We start from the raw sequence: 5,685 nt of genomic DNA, 5'->3' as shown, positions 1-5,685 counted from the left end.
ATGTCGACCTATGCCAAATTCTTAACAACTCTTGTGGCAGGCACGACTCCATCAGTGGAAACAAAACAGCAGCGTATTTATCAGAACTGATGCCCAGAGTGGCAAGCGCTCTTAACTGTGTCTCTATCTGATCATATAATTTAGTCAAATCCATTTTTTGACGCGAATCATTACATTTTAGAACTAGTCTTAGCAACTCGTGCACGTAGAACTCTATTTGCAAATCTCGCCCAAAACTACTTTTCATACACTCAATAATTTTATCGTAGTTTTCGCCAAGACTTGGTAAACTCTCTACTATCTGACGCGCACGACTGCCTGGAACTGTAGCTTGTATCAAGTACTGGATTTTGTCGCAGTTTCCTATCCCACTATCGCTGTGTATTTTTTTAAACTGAGACCAAAACCCTACCCACTCTCTTATGTTTCCATCATATTGTTTAAATTGCATTCGAGGTAGTTTAAATTTGTCCTTACCTGGTGTAAGGTCAATATTTACATTACCCTCGCTGCCATCTCTAATAACTGGTCCTACTGCAGGCTTCAACAGACACCTCTTCATTCTTAACTTAAGTTCTGTAAACCGTTTCAAGTAGACCTCTCGTTCATCCATAACTGGTCTTACTGCAGGCTTCAACAGACACTTCTCGATTCGTAACTTAAGCTCTGTAAACCGTTTGAAGTAGACCTCTCGTTCATCCATTTCTATCAACAACGCGTCCTCCTCCACGTCTTCTTCAAGCATTATGTCATAGATCCCATTATCACAGGCATTTAAACTGTCCCACTTGGTCTGTAAGCACTTCCAAAATAGTTCAACATTGCTACTCACCAAAGGAACTTGTATTAAATGTCCGTCTAACTCATTTGCGATCTTCATAAAGGACGCGCGGAGAACTCTCTGATTTTTCCTTTTTGATTTCAGGTTGTCAACCATTTTTACCTCTGTTTACTTTTCGTACGTACACTTATTCTTTTGCAACTGTATTTACACGCAATGTCCAGTCACGGTCGCCAAAAAATGTTGTATCCCGCCGAAGATCAAATTCACCGTTTCGATTCTGGTCGGGAAAATATTGCGTTGCCAATACTTGCACACGTTGAATAAGTGTTAGTAAACACAAGGAAACCTGATAACAAACGAATTCTTGAAAAACCTTACAACTTTATTTCGAATGACTTTTTATTATTTTTCTTACATTTTCATTCATTGACATTCGCCTACTCATATCAAAATTATTAGCAAGTGTAGTGGATTTTGCCTCTTCCCTGATGTTGGGTGGAGTACACTCTACATCCATGGAAGAATCACTTTTCGCCATTAAAAATAAGTAAGGAATTAAATGTGTAGCACAAGGGAATAAACTCAAGAATAAACTAATCGCAATTTTAGAGTTTGACGTACGCCTACTACGTTGATGTTACAAGAAGATTAGACTACTACGAAAGCAAAACGTAACATGCGATTTGCTTTCTACTATATGGTCAATCTTATGAGAAAGCAAATCACACGGTGCGTTTTGTTTTCCGTTACATTTTGCCATAAGTGAGCGAAATTGTCAATTTTCAAGTAAACATAATTGTACGACATATGTCATTTTCAATGAAAGTCGTAGGAAAACTACAATTTCCTAACAGAAAGTAAGCATGAAAATGACGGTTACAGGACGATTTTGGGTAAAAATGGTGTATCCTAGTGCTAGTGCATAGTGTTTCTTTTCTTGGATTGTGTCGTCTCAGATTTTAGTTAATATTCATTTCATGTACCTAGAGACCGATTGAGAGGCATCAAGTGCGAATATCATATTATATGAAATTCAGACATTTTCGCTGAAATAAATTACATGAAACTGCACGCGTCGCTAAATTATTTAAAAGAACGTTCAACTGCAATATATGCATGTACTATTCAGACAAGGGTAGGTGTCAAGAAATTGTATATTTTGTAAAATTCATATGCCATATTTCACTAGACATGATCTTAGAACGTTAGAGAATATCTAATCCGCGTATTCTGTGATATTTTAATTTTACGTCAATCGCGAAAGGTAGGTATTTTCTATTAGTTTAATGGTTATTGTGTGTAGGTATACTTACGATTTTAGGCTGTTGTATTGAATAACCAAGTACATTTCAAGTATGCGATTCTTAGTCTGACAACTTGTTTGAAAAGTGGAAACAGCGAAAGTGCAGAAGCCGAAGCGATTTACGTAATAAGATTCGAAATGATGCTTGTAGGATTCGTATATTGCGTTGTTTCGAATTTGTGAGTCTGGAATGTCAATAAGGATTAATTCAGTAAATGGAACCCGCAAACCTGGTTTCCTAAAATAACATTAAACATTTATTTGTTGTTTCGTATTCAATACATTAATCTGTTTACTTGAAGTGAACGACAGCACGATTCCATAAGATTACACAAAAGCAAGCCCCGTAGGTTCATAGACCCTTTATTAGGTTTGAAACCACAAAATAAGAGTATATCTTTTTGCAATTTTTAAAAGGTCGGATACCGTCACAAAGGTGTTTATATAGGAAAACAAAATATTCGATATAAAAGGGGTCTCGGAATTGACCTGGAAATTGAAAGGGTTGACGTATAGCACATCTGTCAGTCCAGTTTATCTGCACAAGCAGAAATATGCCACGTTGCGCTGGACCTCATTCCCTGCAAAATTAGCCTACAGTAAATAATTGAGATCATCGATTTGATTCTTTTAAATCTATGTTGGGACAGAAGACGCTTTTTGGCTAAAATGAATAAATGCCGTTTGACTGATGACTTCCTAAATACGGTTTGCTTTGAATTCTCCATAAATCATCTTCTGAATTTGACATCGTTGTTAAACATCTATAACGCTTTAAAGTTGTTAAAAATCACTTACCAAGTTTTCGTATTCTTGACTTTCACTTGTAACAAAAAGGATCTTTGATCATCTGTGTAAGTATTAACAAAGTAAAAGCGATTTCAGACTACCTACGTCGTAAGCTGTAAATACAAGTCTACTAACTTTATCAATTATCTTCGCCCTCTTCGTTTCCCTTTCCTGTCATTACGTTGTTATGTTACCCTAGGGCTGCCCTTTACTCTGTGAAACTGTTCTATACAGACTCATGCTGTACGTGGTATGCAGAGGAACAGAACCTGACGTTAATAAATCGCGGATATCAGATATTAAATTCCCTCACTTGACCATTTTATTGGAAGGAAATTTAATCTTTATAGTTTTAACACGTTTCTACGTTTCTCATTTTATTTATTGTACACGCGCATTTGCAATTTTATGAAAACAGGCGAAATACAATAACTTTGTATTTTTTTTTCGTTACTCTGTCCCTTCAGATTTTATATTCCATTATACGCGAACGCCGGCTTCATCGACTTTTGTTTCCATTAAAGTGCAGTTGTCTGCTCACCCACTTCCTTTGCTTTGTACTTTGCACGCAGATGAGACAACCTCATAAATCCAAATTTATATTAATGCCGTTAACGACTTGCAGAAAACCTGAAGCATCAAAAACTCTCCAGCTCTTACAGCCGACAGGCATTTTAAATTAGGACAGCTTAAGGATATTTATCGACGTGCACGCTTCCCTATAGGTATTAATATATTTATGAATTTTTGGTGAACGGAATTTTAATACACAATGTGACCGAACTTCATAATTTTATATATTAATATTTTATTTATTATAATTGTGTGGGTGATCTGAGATTTAACAGATATACACATAATACGTATTTAAATGACATGAATTTGAAGTTATGGGACGGTGGAATGTATTAGAACGGTGTTTTTAGTGTTATCAAAAGGTAACGCAGCTAATAGATTGTTAAGTAGATAATTAAATTGTGTCAATAGTTATCATATGAATGCAGAGGTGAACTTTGGGCCATAGGCTTTGATAATTTATGTACGCCTCAAGCCAAACTAGCAAAGTACAACTACTGTTTTTTGTCAGTATGCTGACCAATAGTGGTGCATTATTTATTACTATTATTATAGATATTGTTTCTGGACAGAACTCGCACTAATCGTACGGATTAAAATCAAGTAAAGATTCTGTCAAGTATGGTCTATTTCTGTATGTCGTTCGTTTCTGTCAAGTATGGTCTATTTCATCTTTTTTTTAATTATTACTCCTTACTTGTCGTGGATAAAGTAAAAACTTATTACTTGTTAACCAGTTGAATGTATTACTTTCCTTATTATCCGGTAGGATTCTAATACTGCTCATTTCTGCATGTCTATTAAGTTGCAAACGGTCACTAGTACCACCCCATGAGCACCGAGTCAGTTAGCTCAAAAGTCAGGGTCAAACAAAATCTTTAAAAGAAATAATTATAGTTTTTCTAATGCCCGTTCAGCCTCCACCACGACGAAAAACGCGCTACGTTCTATGGAAGAGACCGCCAGTGCGCGTTCTAGTATAATTATAGTTCAGTGGGATGCATTTCCCTGACGCCGCCTGCCGCGATGCTTTTCATTCCTATAAGAATTCGGCATTTAGATTCGCGTTGTGTTGAGTAGCGTCACGTCACGTTACGTCAGGAAGGTATGTTCCTGCCTTAAGGGCCAAATCACCCACGCTATGCAACAAGCTATCGATTAAACAATTAATTAACGAAATATTTTCGATTTTAATTAAATCTCGATTTAGACACTGACTTGCATTGCAATTATAGTATTGACCCTTTGATGGTGGAAAAAACTTCCTTTAAAGGGTACTATGAAACTTCTTCGTAAACTTTATACCTAATTAAAAAAGACTGACTTGACTCTTCAAAACATACGCTCAAATACGACTACGTTTCAATGTCCAAAATACTCGATTCACGTATTCCACCAGAAAAGGGCGACGATCAAGGTCCGGTTCGCTTATTCAAAACCTTTTCCTTTACTTCCCTCCTCCATTCTTTACAAAAATATTGCCCGGTCTTAGAATGATCTGCCTTAAATTTCGACGATAACGTGTCCTTATCTTGAAATAAATTAGCTTTGCAATAAGAAAACTTCTTATCTACAACCGATATATATATATATATACTTTTCAATATACTACGCAAATAATTTCCATGTAATTTAAACTTACAATTACTAAAACAAAATAAACAAAATCAAAATCAAACGACTAAACAATTCTGATACATCAACATCGTCCCCGAAATCAAATTATATGATCGACACTGCGATTAATCTCGAATAAACAACCACAATTAACGATAATGGATGCATGTAGTTCTAAATGTATTGTTTTTGTGTTGAAGTACGTTTCTAAGTTGTGATTTTGTAGGTTGTGCGTTATTTCTATGTTAATTAGTCCTAGTTCTATTTGTTACAATATCTAGCAGACCCCGCGAACTTTGTACCGCCTTTGGGAATCTCTTGGTGGTGGTGTGTAGTCGAAGGGGGTTTTAAAAATGTAAACAGTTTTATTATTAATAGACCTTTTTTATTCATTGCTTTTAAATTACTTTCGTTGATTTGCCGGACTACTGCATGTAGGATACAAAAAATTGCTCACGTCCGGAGTTCGAACCCGTGGCGCTGCATTCAAAAGTCGGCGATCTAGCAATGTGAGCCAATCGGACGGCAGTGATGCTCTTAATTTATGATATTATAAATCCGCACATTACCTATTGCATTGACGAAATTAGCGGCGTCTTTCAAAGTTTATATACCT

Source organism: Photinus pyralis, unplaced genomic scaffold (genome assembly GCF_008802855.1).
Source record: "Photinus pyralis isolate 1611_PpyrPB1 unplaced genomic scaffold, Ppyr1.3 Ppyr1.4_LG2, whole genome shotgun sequence".
In the NCBI taxonomy this organism is placed as follows: domain Eukaryota; kingdom Metazoa; phylum Arthropoda; class Insecta; order Coleoptera; family Lampyridae; genus Photinus; species Photinus pyralis.
Note: the sequence above shows the minus strand (reverse complement) of the source record.